Source organism: Haematobia irritans, chromosome 1, assembly GCF_050003625.1.
Source record: "Haematobia irritans isolate KBUSLIRL chromosome 1, ASM5000362v1, whole genome shotgun sequence".
Classification (NCBI taxonomy): domain Eukaryota; kingdom Metazoa; phylum Arthropoda; class Insecta; order Diptera; family Muscidae; genus Haematobia; species Haematobia irritans.
Genome location: NC_134397.1, coordinates 158,600,445 through 158,617,013, shown reverse-complemented (window position 1 = coordinate 158,617,013; position 16,569 = coordinate 158,600,445). Strand labels below are relative to the sequence as shown.

The following is a 16,569-nucleotide window of genomic DNA, read 5'->3' as shown; positions in this document are numbered from 1 at the left end:
GTGGTTTAGGGTATAAAACTTAATTGATACAATTTGATTTAAATAATTACTTGATAAAAATTATTTTTTTAATCAAACTCGGAAGACTAAGGCAGTTTTTTTTTTTGTAATTTTTAGTTAAAAAATTTCTTTGATACAATCAATTTTTTAAACACAAAGTTGGCTTTGAAAAAGATTGAAAATAGTTACGTTTTAAATTTAAAGAATTAACTGAATATTGCAATCAACATCAATTAACTTTTTAATTAAATCACTTAATAAATTAATGATTAATAAACTATGATTAATACTAGGTTAGGTGGCAGCCCGATGTATCAGGCTCACTTAGACTATTCAGTCCATTGTGATACCACATTGGTGAACTTCTCTCTTATCACTGAGTGTACTGAAAAAAATATTGTCGTGAGGCAAAGATTTCATGTCTTTAAAATACGAATACAAATTTTGCTTAGCATAGATGACGCAATGAGGTCGTATTGTCCTTATAATTAAGTGATTTCACATAAAAATGGGTATCATAACATGAAAGAAAAAATGTTTGGGCTAATGTCAACTTGACTTTAATAATTCAGAAAAATTCTTTAAATGTAATGAAATTGTCTTTAAATTTGTTGTCTTTTTGCATCCTCACAACAAAGCAAAAAATCGTTCATATATAGGACATGTTTTTTAATACTTTACTTTAAAGACGTTTTTTACTTGAAACATACCATAATTTCTACCGGAAGTCAAGTCTTAATTTGGAAAATAAAGTTGTGGTTAACTCGTTTTTAAAGGACTTTGATAGCATATGAAGAAAAAAGCGAAAAATTAAAATTTGCTTCCTAGAAGCAAATACACAAAACCCGAATTTAAAAGAGAATTGTGTATTAAAAGTGTCCTTACTTGTATTCTCCCCTTCTTTGGCTCGGAATCAATACCAAAATTTTTAAAGTAAAGACAAAATCTTTGGAACCGGCATGCTTTTTTTTCAGTGTAACGAAGAGATGTATTTTAAAAGAATATTATCTAATTACTTTAGTGTTGCTCACCTGTACTTAACATAGGGTTAATGTGAGGAAATCGTATATGACTTCGTCTTCTAAAAATTTAACTTAATTTTCCCAATTAGTTTGCAGTACTCGTTGAACACCTGTAGAGACAACAACAATAAAATATGTATTTATGTAGCTTTAATTAACTGTGGTCAAGGATTTTTTAATGAGTTAGAAAATTTCTATATTTAAATCATGGAAATGACTATGTCATTTGGTTTTAAAGTTACATTTATCATAAATGTAAACTAATAATTTCTAAATATACTCAACAGCGTAGAAAATGCGATGACATTCACAGCTTGAAACATGGTTGCGGCTACCATAACCATCCGAGTGAAAGTCAACAAAAATTATTTCGTTTTTCTAAAGCAGACGGTCTTGTATTTGTGTTTCTTTGTGCTAATGTACGTACATAGGTACACAGTGAGAAACATTTTTATTCCATGAGATTTTTAAGAATTTTTTATTAGTATTTCTATATAAAAACAGAGTTATATTTGTTATACCCTCCACCGTAGAATGGGGGTATATTAACTTTGTCATTCCGTTTGTAACACATCGAAATATTGCTCTAAGACCCCATAAAGTTTATATATTCTGGGTCGTGGTGAAATTCTGAGTCGATCTGAGCATGTCCGTCCGTCTGCTTAAATCACGCTAACTTCCGAACGAAACAAGCTATCGACTTGAAACTTGGCGCAAGTAGTTGTTATTGATGTAGGCCGGATGGTATTGCAAATGGGCCATATCGGTCTACTTTTACGTATAGCCCCCATATAAACGGACCCCCAAATTTGGCTTGCCGATCCTCTAAGAGAAGCAAATTTCATCCGATCCGGCTGAAATTTGGTACATGGTGTTGGTATATGGTCTCTAATGACCATGCAAAAATTGGTCCACATCGGTCCATAATTATATATAGCCCCCATATAAACCGATCACCAGATTTGACCTCCGGAACCTATTGGAAGATCAAAATTCATCTGATTCAGTTGATATTTGGTACGTGGCACATTGGGGTTTTTGATACCAAAAATGGGAATTAATTGAAAAATGAAATTTAGGAGAACCGAAAAAATTTTTATAGTCGGTAAAAGTACACAAAATTCCACATCACTAGCGCAAAAATTGTGTCTTTGACAAGTACCGTTGTGTCACTATATATGTTTGAAGTTGGAGTTATTTTACGTTTTCCTTGCGTGCGATATAAATGTAAATTATTGGTGTCTTAAAAATTAGTTTTGAGTGTTTTCTAAAGCGATAATTAAAAAAATAATAATGGAACCTTCATCCTCAGGTTAATAAGATTATTTTTGTGTTTTTTATTTTTATATTGGCTTGTGTTATTATATGAAATTTAGTTTCGCTCGTAAGTCTTTAAATTAGAGGATTTCGAGAAATATGTCGACAAATAGTTGTGAATAAAGCCAAATTAAGTAAAAAAGTTTATTTTTTCTAAAACAATAAACTCTTTTGAAAGCATAGATGAAAAAGTTGTCTGCACTTTTTTGCACATTTCGAAATTAAATGGAAATACATTTTTCAACCCCTGGTACTATATGTCCCCAACTGTTCACAAATATTTATTACTTGGAGCAGAAATAATTAACCACGCTTTACTTCCAATTGGACAGTTGTCCGAAGAAGCGCAAGAAGCTAGAAACAAAGATTTTAAAAATTTTAGAGAGCATTTTTTGCGAAAATGTTCTATGGAAAAGTCAAATGAAGAGATATTTAAAAGACTGTTAATTAACATACTTCGGATCCAGTTATATCAGAAATGAGAAATTAAAAGAGAAGAAACCCCACAATTTCAAATGTTGATATTTGAGTCAAATCTTGATGGTGATCAAAATGCCAGTGTTGATGATAATGATACATATAGTAATTTTCTGACGATGATGATAATAATTGTTAAGAATCAGATCAAAAAGCAGATATTCATTCTCTTTTTTTTTTGTTGCAAATTAACGAATGGAAAACAAATAAAATGTGGACTAAAAATATTTAATATTTGATTGGTTTTATGTCTTTTAGTGAATTTGGCCGAAAAAAGTTAAAACTATAAACAGGGAAAGCTACTTCGAATTAATTCCCACTTTTGACATCAAAAACCCCACTGTGCGTGGTGTTAATATATGACCTCAAACACCCATGCAAAAATTGTTTGAAATCGGTCAATAATTATATATAGGCCCCATATAAACCGATCCCCAGATTTGACCTCCGGAGCCCCTTGGAAGAGCAAAATTCATCCGATACGGTTGAAATTTGGTACGTGATGTTAGTATATGGTATCCACCAACCATGCAGGAATTGGTTCATATCAGTCCATAACCATATATAGCCCCCATATAAACCGATCCCGAGAATTGGTTTTGGCGCCTCTTGGAGGAGCAAGTTTCATCCGAGTCAGTTGAAATTTGGCACATTGTGCTAGTATATGGCCGTTAACAACCATGCCTAACTTGGTCCATATCGGTCTATAGTTATATATAGCCCTCAGATAAATCGATCCCCAATCACACAAAAATTGGTGCATATCAAGTTCATAATTGTAGCCCCCATATAGGCGACCCCATATTTCAATTCTGGCTCTGAACGTACCGTGCAAAAGTCCATATCGATTAGTAATTATTTGTAGACTTACCTATACATAACTTTTTTGTCTAATATATACCACGTATGGACTAACTAACAATTTAGAAAACGATGTTAAGAAGTTTTAAGATACCTTGCCATCGGTAAGTATTACCACAACGCATGTAATTCGATTGTGGATGACAGTCTTTCGCAGAAGTTACTAGGCAATCCATGGTGGAGGGTACATAAGATTCGGCCTGGCCGATCTTACGCCCGTATATACTTGTTTTTTTACTAACATTGTGTTCTCCCCCAGGCCATTAATCGACTTCAATTTTAAGTCAATAGATTTTCTAAGAAGTCTTAAATATATTGTCGGTTCAGATTTAAACGTATGTATATGGGAACATACACCTTTATATATAGCACCCAACAACAACAACTTTAAGGATTTCAGATGGTATCGAAATTGTAGATCACAAAGTGGTGCAGGATATAATATAGTCGGCCCCGCCCGACTTTAGACTTTTCTTACTTGTCTAATTTTAAGTTTATACTCCTAGATTAAAAGGTCCATAGGTCTTTAAAAATGACTTTATTTTAAGGAAGCCGTATCATTGGCTCGGAATCAATACCAAAATCCTTAGTGAAAGTCAAAAAATTTTTTTTAGTGAAATTGATATTTGGTCGGGAAGGAGGACCTCCCCTATACCAGACATTATGAACCTTAAGATTTTCTTCAAATTTCAGGGGAGGTTTGGGGTTGTCTCTGGACAAAAATTAGTTGATCGGAGGTGGGGACGTCTCTTATTTAAAACTATAGAGTAACTATAGTGAAATCACACGAAGAGAACTAAACCACAGCTGTTCATCCGGAACCATTGTATGATACGAGGGATTTATCTTCTTCCTTAACCTAAACAAAGCCGTGAGCAATTCCTAAATAAATTGAAATCCGTTACATATGGATTTCGAAAATAACTTCAAATTCGTTGGCATGTTTTAAGAAAGATTATCTAATTATTTTATCCTGAAGAATTCAAGATGTCATGATGATAAATTTATATTACCATTAAATTTATAAATTTATATTACTTAGACCATTAATATGATGCAAGACAATTTCAAACAATCGAAATGACAAAATTATTAACTCCTACTAGTACAACGAAAATATAATGGCACCGCAATCCCATTTTGCTGAGTGTATGATTACATAGGTGCAGATACAAATTTCAATATTAATGTTAAGAGTGCCTTTCTACCTTTATGTCTGGAACACTTAATGCTGCATTTCACAATGGCACGTTTTCAATTACACCACATACACTCTCAAACACAGCCATATGCTATTATATTCTGCATTCTCCATTAGTTTTGCCCTAACATATTAATGTTACTTGTACTCAACAAGAGTAGAAACATACATGTATGTAATTCTCGCCGGTGAGTTTCTCTGCATCCACTGTGATGCAGTTATAATCGTACATTAGTTTAAGCCGACGTAACAGAAATTCTATCATGAGCAAACTGATAAAATTTAGAGTATTGGTTTCTTCTTCAATCAACTTTGTTGTTTTGATTTCAAATTAAAATAAAGATTTGAAAAACTGATTCGCTTCAAATTTTGAACAATTCGCGATATAGTCAACTGTGCTAAATTTGGTGGACATCGATTCAGATTTATATATAGCTCCCATATAAATCTTACGCCGGAGTAATACTCTGGCTTCTGCGGCCATACAAAGGACGTAACCACGGTTGTCAACAAATATGATTGAAGAACAAACCAACAATAAAAAACAAAACGAATGAAGTAAGTGGAAGCACGCTCAATATAAACCCAGCCAACTGCACTCAACTCGATGATTTGACATTGGCAAAGGAAAAGAGAGATGTTTGTAGAAAGAAACCGACTATCATCAATCTTTTTTCGGAAGGCTCAAGTGTGGTTCACTTTGTGTTTAGTGAACTACCCGAATTTATTCTGATAATTGGTTGATAGTTTTACTGCAAGTAGAGGATGCTGATGAGGAATGTGGTAATTCCGAAACGTGCACCCATCCAACCATCTTGCAGTCTATAGGACTTTGCCCAAATAAATTTGACAAACATTCTTTTCCTCTGTTGGTTAAGCTATTCTTGTAGTTTAGTCAACGTAATGGTTTTAAAGCTGAGATCAAAACAACAAATATGATTGAAGTACAAACCAACAATAAAAAACAAAAACGTATTACGTATTTTGACAAAATTTTCTATAAAAATAAAATCCTGACAAAATGTTCTATAGAAATCAAATTTTGGTAGATTATTTTTGGGGATCGGCTATATATAACTATAGACTGATACGAACCAATTTTGGCATGGTTGTTAGCGGCCATATACTAGCGCAATGTACCAAATTTCACCACGTACCAAATTTCAACCGGATCGGATGAATTTTGCTCCTCCAAGAGCTCCGGAGGTCAAATCTGGGGATCGCTTTATATGGGGGCTACATATTATTATGGACCGATATGGACCAATTCCTGCATGGTTGTTATAGACCATATACTAACACCACGTACCAAATGTCAACCGAATCGGATGAATTTTGCTCATCCATGAGGCTCCGGAGGTCAAATCTTGGGATTGGTTTATATGATGAAATTTTCTTCTCTTAGGGGCTCCGCAAGCCAAATCTGGGAATCGGTTTATATGGGGGCTATATATAATTATGGGCCGATATGGACCAATTTTTGAATGGTTGTTAGAGACCATATACTAACACCATGTACGCAATTTCAGACGGACGGACTGACACGCTTAGATCGACCTAGAATTTCACCACGACCCAGAATATATATACTTTATGGGGTCTTAGAGCAATATTTCGATATGTTACAAACGGAATAACAAAGTTAATATATCCTCCATCCTATGGTGAAGGGCATAAAAACAAAACGAAAAAATTTTCAAAAAAAATAAAACGTTTTGAGAACAATTTTTATAGAAAGACATTTTGAGAAAATTTTCTTAGAAACAAAATTTTGACAAAAGTTTCTATAGAAATAAAATTTTGATACAATTTTTAGAGAAATAAAATGTTGACAAAATTTTCTATAGAAGTAAATTTTGATGAAATTTTCTATAGAAGTAAATTTTGATCAAATTTTCTAGAGACATATAATTTTGACAAAAAATTTTAGAGAAAAAAATTCGCAAAATTTTGATCAAAAATTTCAAAATATTTTTTTTCGAATTTGGTAGATTTTTGGTAAAATTTTCCATACATTTTGGTAGAATTTTTTTTGACGAGTGGCAACCGTGGACGTAAGTCCGCATTGTGTCAGTATCCTATATGGCTCCAGGTGCCAGAGTTTTACTTTGGTTTGTTTAAAGTTCTGCACAACAAGAACAATTAGCATTGTAGTCAAGTGTACCAAATTTGGTACATATCGGTTCAGATTTAGATATAACAAAAACAATAGTTCCCATATAAATCTTGCGCCTGAGTTAGACTCATATTCTCACCAGAGACCACATTTTACTCCGAGACCAGGCATTGTGCGACATCTATACGGTTGACATTTGTCAATAGACTTTTTCGTCCTCTTGTATTTCCTCCTCTCTGATAGCATTATGATTTTTATTGAATTTTGCAGGGAAACTTTTTAAGAAATATTCCTGAATGTACAATTCCCAAAATTCGTATCAAAAATCCCCAAAGCTGGGACCTATGTTAACAAAAAAGGTATTCTTTTTGCAATTTGCATATTTCCCAGCATTAGGATGTTGAAACCTTTTACAAATCGTAAGTGGACACATGGAGCTATTTAGAAAATATATCGGCTTAGCAATCGGTGTTTAGCAAATGAGAACTTTTTAAAACGAAATTTTTTTCTGTTTTAATAATGGCCGGTTTTGGGATAAGAAGAACTCATATATTTAGAAGCCCATAAAAGCTTAAAACGTATCCTTTGGTGTTATATAAGAAACAAGCAACACAAAAATTAGGAGAGGTCTAGAAAAATTGATGAAAACTCTGTATTTTTATACCCTCTACCATAGGATGGGGGGTATTTTAACTTTGTCATTCCGTTTGTAACACATCGAAATATTGCTCTAAGACCCCATAAAGTATATATATTCTGGGTCGTGGTGAAATTCTGAGTTGATCTGAGCATGTCCGTCCGTCCGTCTGTTGAAATCGCGCTAACTTCCGAACGAAACAAGCTATCGACTTGAAACTTCGCACAAGTAGTTGTTATTGATGTATGTCGAATGGTATTGCAAATGGGCCATATTGGTCCACTTTTACGTATAGCCCCCATATAAACCGACCCCCAAATTTGGCTTGCGAGGCCTCTAAGAGAAGCAAATTTCATCCGATCCAGCTGAAATTTGGTACATGGTGTTAGTATATGGTCTCTAAGTATATGACCTCCGGAGCCTCTTGGAAGACCAAAATGCATCTGATTCAGTTGAAATTTGGTACGTGATGTTAATATACGTCCTGAAACACCCATGCAAAAATTGGTCGATATCGGTCCATAATTATATATAGGCCCCATATAAACCGATCCCCAGATTTGACCTCCTTTGGAAGAGCAAAATTCTTCCCAGTCGGTTGAAATTAGTACGTGATGTTAGTATATGGTATCCAACAACCATGGAGGAATTGGTTCTTATCAATCCATAATTATATATAGCTCCCATATAAACCGATCGCTAGATTTGATCTCCGGTGCCTTTTGGAGAAGCAAAATTCATCCGATCTGGTTGAAATTTGGTACGTGGTGGTAGTTATGATATTTAACAACCATGCCAAAAGAGGTCCATATCAGTCCATAATCATTTATAGCCCCCATATAAACCGATCCCGAGATTTGGTTTTGGAGCCTCTTGGAGGAGCAAATTTCATCCGAGTGATTTGAAATTTGAGGATGACAGTTTTTCGTAGAAGTTTCTACGCAATCCATGGTGGAGAGTACATAAGATTCGGCCTGGCCGAACTTACGGCCGTATATACTTGTTTGAAATTGTGTTGTAGACTCTATATATTGTACTGTAACTAATATAAAGCCTATAGGTACACAATCCGCCCAAAAACGAACCTTCAACGTTCATGTTGTTAAAATTTTGCAAAAAAAAAAAAAAAATAAAATAAATTGTGTGGCCCATATTTCGCAAACTATAAAAGATATTCACATTCTATCCAGCAAAGAAAACAATCGAAATCGTTGAATAATTGGGGATTTGAAAGCTAAAACAAAATTACATATCCCCGAGGTGACGAACTTTCAAGGCCAACAATCTTGCAACCTTAGAGGAAAACACCTCTGCTTTCACACAAAGAAAATATTATGTTTATATCTTTATTCGTTCAAAAGTTGCGAAATTATAAAAAGGCGATTTGGAGTGGCTCTGCGGCATATTGGTCCATTAGCGGCAAAGCGCAGCCTTATGATGACAACTTGGTATTTTAGAGTGTCAACTTTACACTCCAAAATGCCATAGGCACAAAGGTGTAACGGATTGACATCCGGGGATTGTTAGTGGCCATAGCGCGGTAGAAAAGAACCCACTTTTTAAGTCATTCTTGGTTGACGCGTGCTGATACGATGACGCTGAGTTTTGTTGAAATGTCCGTGATCTACGTCCGAAATTTTCTACCCAAGACTTGAATAAAGCCTTTAGGATGTTTTACCGATAATATTCAGCATAAATTTTGACCCCTATGGTCGCTGAATACGTGCAGGCGTTTCAGTTCTGCTGGCCAATCGAAGGTATAAAGCCGCTCTCATTGGCAAGTTAGGCCGATCATTTTGTTTGCTCACAAACTGCTCAATTTGGAATGGTTTGTCAACGGAGAAAACCATATTCGGTAACTGGCCACTTTCGTGCAAGCAAAGCAACTCCTGGCTCATTCCAGTCTAATTTTTTTATGCATGAAAAAATAACGAAATTTAAATACCAAACAAATAATTTTTTTTGCAATAAAAATAAGTTAGATTTAGCATAAGTTTTACTAAGGAATTTTTTTTCTGTGTAATACATATCAGTTACCCTGACACTACTTTAGTCTTCCAATTATAGTTCACCCTATTCTTAGATTGAAAATATTCTGGGACTTTATATTTCACCAAGTATTTGTAGTACGCAATAAGAGCATCACATGTGCAATCGATTCTTAATGTTCCATTAAATGTGATAGTTGTGTACTTAAAAAAAGGTAATACTCATGCTACAGTACAATTACAAAGTAAAATAAAACTGGGTATTTTCCTCTACCGTCATCACTGATTCCAAGAGCTCAAGAAACCAAGCACATACTTTCGTATTAAGTTTGTTTTACAAAGAAAATTGTGCTGTTGTTATCAGGGCTGTGGAGTCGAGCCAATTTTGCTCGACTCCGACTCCGACTCCAGCATTTTTCATCAGCTCGACTCCGACTCCGACTCCGGAGTCGACTCCGGGTAATATAACCAAATCTCATTTTAATACCACTAATTTGTAGTTCTATTGTGGGGGTACCGTAAATGGATCGATATAAAGTACAGTATTTATTTATGTGTGCAAAAAAAGATCTTAATTTCACATTAGATGCCAATTAAACTCTATATTTCAAATTTAGGGTACTGTTTAATAAATAAAATAATGCTATAAATACCTATCATAATATGAGAAGATACCAACAGTATATGTATTTGTGGACCAAAATTATTGATACCATCTAAAATTCTTTAAATTTGTTGCGAGCTATATAAAGGTTTATATTCCCATATGCATGAATTTGAATCTGAATCGATTTAGACAAAATTGTATATACTTCTACAATATCATTGTACTTAAAATTTAAATCTAACGTTATTGGACGTAACACAATTTTAACGAAATATAAAAATGCAATGAAAGTCTAAAGTTGGGCGGGCCGATTACTCTGCACAACTTTGTATTTAGATCTACATTTTGATAAAATCTCAAATCAGACTTCTACAAAACTCGGGCAATATTTGGGAAATATTTATAATTGTTTAGACAATTTCGCAAAAATGCATCTATGATTCATTCATTGAAAAAATTTAAAATTTGAGTCATTTCTACAAGTTTTCGACTTAGCAGCAATTTTTCCAAAATTGTATGCTCACTGAATCCAATTTTAGAAAAAATTTTGTCTAGTAAATAAAATTTTGCAAAATTTTATATAGAAATAAAATTTTTTAAAATTTTCTACAGAATCAAAATTTTGACTAAATTTTCTATAGAAATAAAATTTTGGCAAAATTTTCTATAGAAATCAAATTTTGACCAAATATATAGAAATAAAATTTTGAATAAAATTTTTATAGAAATAAAAGTTGGCAAAATTTTTTAAAGAAATAACAGTTTGAAAAAATTATCCATAGTAATACAATTAAAAAAAAATGTGTATCAAACAAAATTTTGCAAAATTTTCTATAGAAATAAAATTTTGCAAAATAACATATTCTATAGAAACAAAATTTTGACTAAATTTTCTATAGAAATAAAATTTTGACTTAATTTTATATAGAAAAATATATTTCTATAGTAATAAAATTTCGAATACATTTTTTATAGCAGTGAGCATCAGTAAGAAAAAAATTTTTGAGGAAATTTGCTATAGAAATAAAATTTTACAATTTTTTCTTATAGAAATAAAATTTTGAAAAAATTATCAATAAAAATACAATTTTAGAAAAATTTTTGTGTAGTAAATAAAATTCTGCAAAATATTCTACAGAAACAAAATTTTGACTTAATTTTCTATAGAAATAAAATTTTGACAAAATTTTCTAATAACAAGTATATACGGCCGTAAGTTCGGCCAGGCCGAAACTTATGTACCCTCCATCATGGATTGCGTAGAAACTTCTTCTAAACACTGCCATCCACAATCGAATTACTTAAGTTGCGGTAACGCTTGCCGATGGCAAGATATCTTAAAACCTCCTAACACCATCTTCTAAATTGTATGTAAGTCCATACGTGGTATATATTAAATCAAAAAAGATCGATCCAATACGTATATAATTCAGTTTGACAAAGTAGACATAAAATTTTGACAAAATTTTCTACAGAAATAAAATTTTAATAAAAATGTCTATAGAAATAAAATTTTCACAAAATTTTCTATAGAAATAAAAATTTTCCCAAAATTTTCTATAGAAAGAAAATTTTCACAAAATTTCTACAAAAATAAAATTTTGACAAAAATTTCTATAGAAATAAACTTTTGACAAAATTTTCTATAGAAATAAAATTTTGGTAGATTATTTTGGGCTTGAGTAGCAACCATGATTATGAACCGAATAAAATTTGAAAAAAAAATTTCTGTAGAAATAAAATATTGACAAAATTTTCTATAGAAATAAAATTTTGACAATGATGAAAATTTTATTATGAACCGAATAACATTTTAACAAAATTTTCTCTAGAAATAAAATTTTGACAAAATTTTCTATAGAAATAAAATTTTGGTAGATTATTTTTGGCTCTATTGGCAACCATGATTATGAACCGATATGGACCATTTTGTGTGTGATTGGACCTGTTTTGGTATGGTTGTTAGTGACCATATACTTACACCACGTTCCTAATTTGAACCGGATCGAATGAATTTTGCTCCTCCAAGAGGCTCCGGAGGTCAAATCTGGAGAACGTTTTATATGGGGGCTATATATAAATATAGACCGATATGGACCAATTCTGGCACGGTTGTTAAATATCATATACTAACACCATGTTCCAAATTACAACCGGATTGGATGAAATTTGCTTCTCTTGGAGACTTCGCAAGCCAAATCTGGGGATCGGTTTATATGGGGGCTATATATAATTATGAACCGATGTGGACCAATTTTGCATGGTTGTTAGAGACCATATACCAACATCATGTACCAAATTTCAGCCTGATCGGATGAAATTTGCTTCTCTTTGAGGCTCCGCAAGCCAAATCTGGGGATCGGTTTATATGGGGGCTATATATAATTATAGACCGATGTGGACCAATTTTTGCATGATTGTTAGAGACCATATACCACCACCATGTACCAAATTTCAGCCTGATCGGATGGAATTTGCTTCTCTTTGAGGCTCCGCAAGCCAAATCTGGGGATCGGTTTATATGGGGGCTATATATAATTATAGACTGATGTGAACCAATTTTTGCACGATTGTTAGAGACCATATACCAACACCATGTACCAAATTTCAGCCGGATTGGATGAAATATGCTTCTCTTAGAGGCTCCACAAGCCAAATCTGGGGATCGGTTTATATGGGGGCTATATATAATTAAGGACCGATATGAACCAATTTTTGCATGGTTGTTAGAGACCATATACCAACACCATGTACCAAATTTCAGCCGGATCGGATGAAATTTACTTCTCTTTTAGGCTTCGCAAGCCAAATCTGGGGATCGGTTTATATGGGGGCTATATATAATTACGGACCGATGTAGACCAATTTTTGCATGGTTGTTAGAGACCATATACCAAATTTCAGCCGGATCGGATGAAATATGCTTCTGTTAGAGGCTCCACAAGCCAAGTCTGAGGGTCCCTTTATATGGGGGCTATACGTAAAAGTGGACCGATATGGCCCATTTTCAATACCATCCGACCTACATCGATAACAACTACTTGTGCCAAGTTTCAAGTCGATAGCTTGTTTCGTTCGGAAGTTAGCGTGATTTCAACAGACGGACGGACGGACGGACGGACATGCTTAGATCGTCTCAGAATTTCACCACGACCCAGAATATATATACTTTATGGGGTCTTAGAGCAATATTTCGATGTGTTACAAACGGAATTACAAAGTTAATATACCCCCATCCTATGATGGAGGCTATAAAAATAATTATTACTATAAAATTTTGGCAAAATTTTCTATAGAAATAAAATTTTGACCAAATTTTCTAATAAAAAATCTATTACTATAAACTTTTGGTAAAATTTTCTATAGAAATAAAATTTTGATTTAAATTTTTATAGAAATAAAATTATCAATAGAAATAAAATTTTAAAAAAATTTTGTGTAACAAACAAACTTTTGCAAAATTTTCTATAGAAATAAAATTTTGCACAATATTCTATAGAAACAAAATTTTGACTCAATTTTCTATAGAAATAAAATTTTGACTAAATTTTCTATAGAAATAAAATTTTGACTAAATTTTCTATAGAAAAAATATTTCTATAGTAATAAAATTTGGAAAAAAAATTTTATAGAAATAAAATTTTGACAAAATTTGCTATAGAAATAAAATTTTGACAAAACTTTTTAGAGAAATAACATTTCGACAAAATTTTCTATAAAAAAAAAACAAATTTGAAAAAAATGTTCTGTCAATATTCCACATATGTATATGGCCTTAAAATAAAATTAAAAAAAAAATAATTTCGGGCATTAAAATGGATCGATCCAGCCCATCTGCTAGTCTAACATTCTAGGAACCATATAAAGATAGCTGCAATTGGAAGTTGATTTTCATTTACAATCATGATGTACATTGATCGAATGAATAACGCAATGGAAACTAATTTGCGGAAAAACTTGCTTAGTTAGAAAAATGTGAAGTGTTTTAAAAAATTTGGTTTAGCCGGAGTCGGCTCCGACTCCGACTCCAGCAAAATCTTCAGACTCCGACTCCAAGACTCCGACTCCGGCTCCACAGCCCTGGTTGTTACTCTAACTTGGTCCCTGTAAAATGTATAAACATTTTATTACACATGTGTGCGTAGGAGGAGGCCATTAGCAAATAATGTGAATGCATCTCCACTGATTCAACATTTTCTAAATTCCGTTTGTAATTGGAAGTACAGAGTAATGACAATTAATGCATTGGTTGAAAAGCTTCATGAGAGTAGCTTACTTCGTCATTAAATATAATGAAACGTAACATTTGTAATATCAGAATAAGAAAGAAAGTTATGCATGCAGGGTGGTTGATATATGTTGTAATCAACTTGAGGTTGCTATCAGGCTCTAAATCACTCGATGCAACACATATTACAAAATAAGCTTGGACTAAAGCCATTGGTGTTCCAAATATTGCAAGAGACCATCGGTGCATAAAAATTTAGACAAAATCAAGTGAGTAGAAAGTCGGGTGGGGCCGAATATATCATACCCTAAACACTCACCCTACCAAATTATTAAACACAAGTATTTGTAGGGTATCGTTGAAATAGGTTTGGGAAATAAATCGTATTTCCTTATTTAATAATCTGACCAGAAATACATGGTATAAGACCTCTAATATCTAGTCAGAATCACCTCCTGAGTCGATCTAGCGCTTGGTGTCCGTCCGTCCGTCTGTCCATGTATTTGTTGTTCACAGGATTCCGGTCGCAATTATTAACCGATTTTGATGAAATTTGGTACAGGGAGTTTTTTTGGGCACAAGGACGAACGCTATTGAATTTGGAAGAAATCGGATCAAATTTAGATATAGCTCCCATATATATGTATCGCCCGATTTCGCCCGATCGCCCGATTTCGCCCGATCGCCCGATTTCGCCCGATCGCCCGATTTCGCCCGATAGCACTTACTATATGTGCAAAAAATCATAGAAATCGGTTCAGATTTAGCTATAGCTCCCATATATATGTACCGCCCGATTTTTCTAAATTTGGCCATAAAACCCTTATTTATCAACCGATCTTACCCAAATTTGGCTAAATGTAGTCTTCTTCAGCACTAACTATATGTGCAAAAAATCATCGAAATTGGTTCAGATTTAGATATAGCTCCCATATATATGTATTGCCCGATTTTCACAAATTTGGCCATAGAACTCTTATTTATTAACCGATCTTACTAAAAATTGGCTAGATCCAGTCCTCTATAGTACTAACTATATGTGCAAAATTTCATCGAAATCGGTTCAGATGTAGATATAGCTCCCATATATGTATCACCCGATTTTGAAAAATTCGCCCCTAATAACCTTATGTTTGATCATGCGGGCCTCATTTCTTAACTGATCTTACTCAAATCTTGGACAAGGTAACCTTTTGTGGTATAAATCAAACCCGCAAAATATTATGCAAATTGGTTCAGATTTAGATATAGCTTCCATATATATGCATCGCTCGATTTTCCCAAATTTGGCCATAGTACTCTTATTTATTAACCAATGTTACTCAAATTTCAAATTTTGATCTACTAGCCGATCGTACTTATACGTACTTGTAGCTCTTACATAAGAATATTGCTCGATTTTTACAAATTTGTATATATTACCCATACTAATTTAACGATTTTCTCTTTTTTAATAATGGGCTCAATATTAGTGGTATACTAATTCCGTAGGTGCAATATCAACACAGCCAGTGTTGCTAGAACTAGGGGAAATTCCCTATATGTAGGGTTTTTCTAATATTTAGCGTCTTGTAGGGACGTAGTGCCACAATGTAGGACATTTTCACTCAACACAATTTGTAATAACTTATACATTTTGGTGGCTCCAGAGGAGGAAATTAGAAGCCGGCAATGCTTGATCTTTAACAATGTGTGGTAAACTTTATTCCTGTAGAAAATTTTGTCAACATTTTATTTCTATAGAACATTTTGTCAAAAGTGTATTTGTATAGAAATTTTTTTCAAAATATTATATGTATAAAAAATTTTCTCAAAATTTTATTTCTGTGCAATTTTTTCTCAAAATTTTATTTCTATGGAACTTATTGTCAAAATTTTATTTCTATAGAAAAATTTCTCACAAAAATTTGTTTATAGAAACTTTTTCCAAAATTTTATTTTTATAGAGATTTAACAAAAAAAATTACTAATTTGGGTAGAATTCTACCAACTGTGGCAACCGTGGTGGTAATACAAATTTATATTCTAAGTTATATACGTTGCATATTCATGTTTTAAGATAATAAAGTACTTAGAACCATTTTTGTTTTGTAAAATTTTTTAAATTTAACGAAA

The 16,569-nt window shown here is 33.0% G+C and overlaps 1 long non-coding RNA gene across 1 annotated transcript in view; it reads right to left on the bottom strand.

Moving 5' to 3' along the window:
• Nucleotides 1-1,031: 1,031 nt before the first annotated feature.
• LOC142242875 (uncharacterized) overlaps nucleotides 1,032-16,569 on the bottom strand; it is a 135,836-nt gene continuing 120,298 nt past the window's right edge. The window contains exon 3 of the long non-coding RNA XR_012724226.1: nucleotides 1,032-1,132. This is a non-coding gene — a long non-coding RNA (uncharacterized LOC142242875). The remainder of the gene's footprint in view (nucleotides 1,133-16,569) is intronic.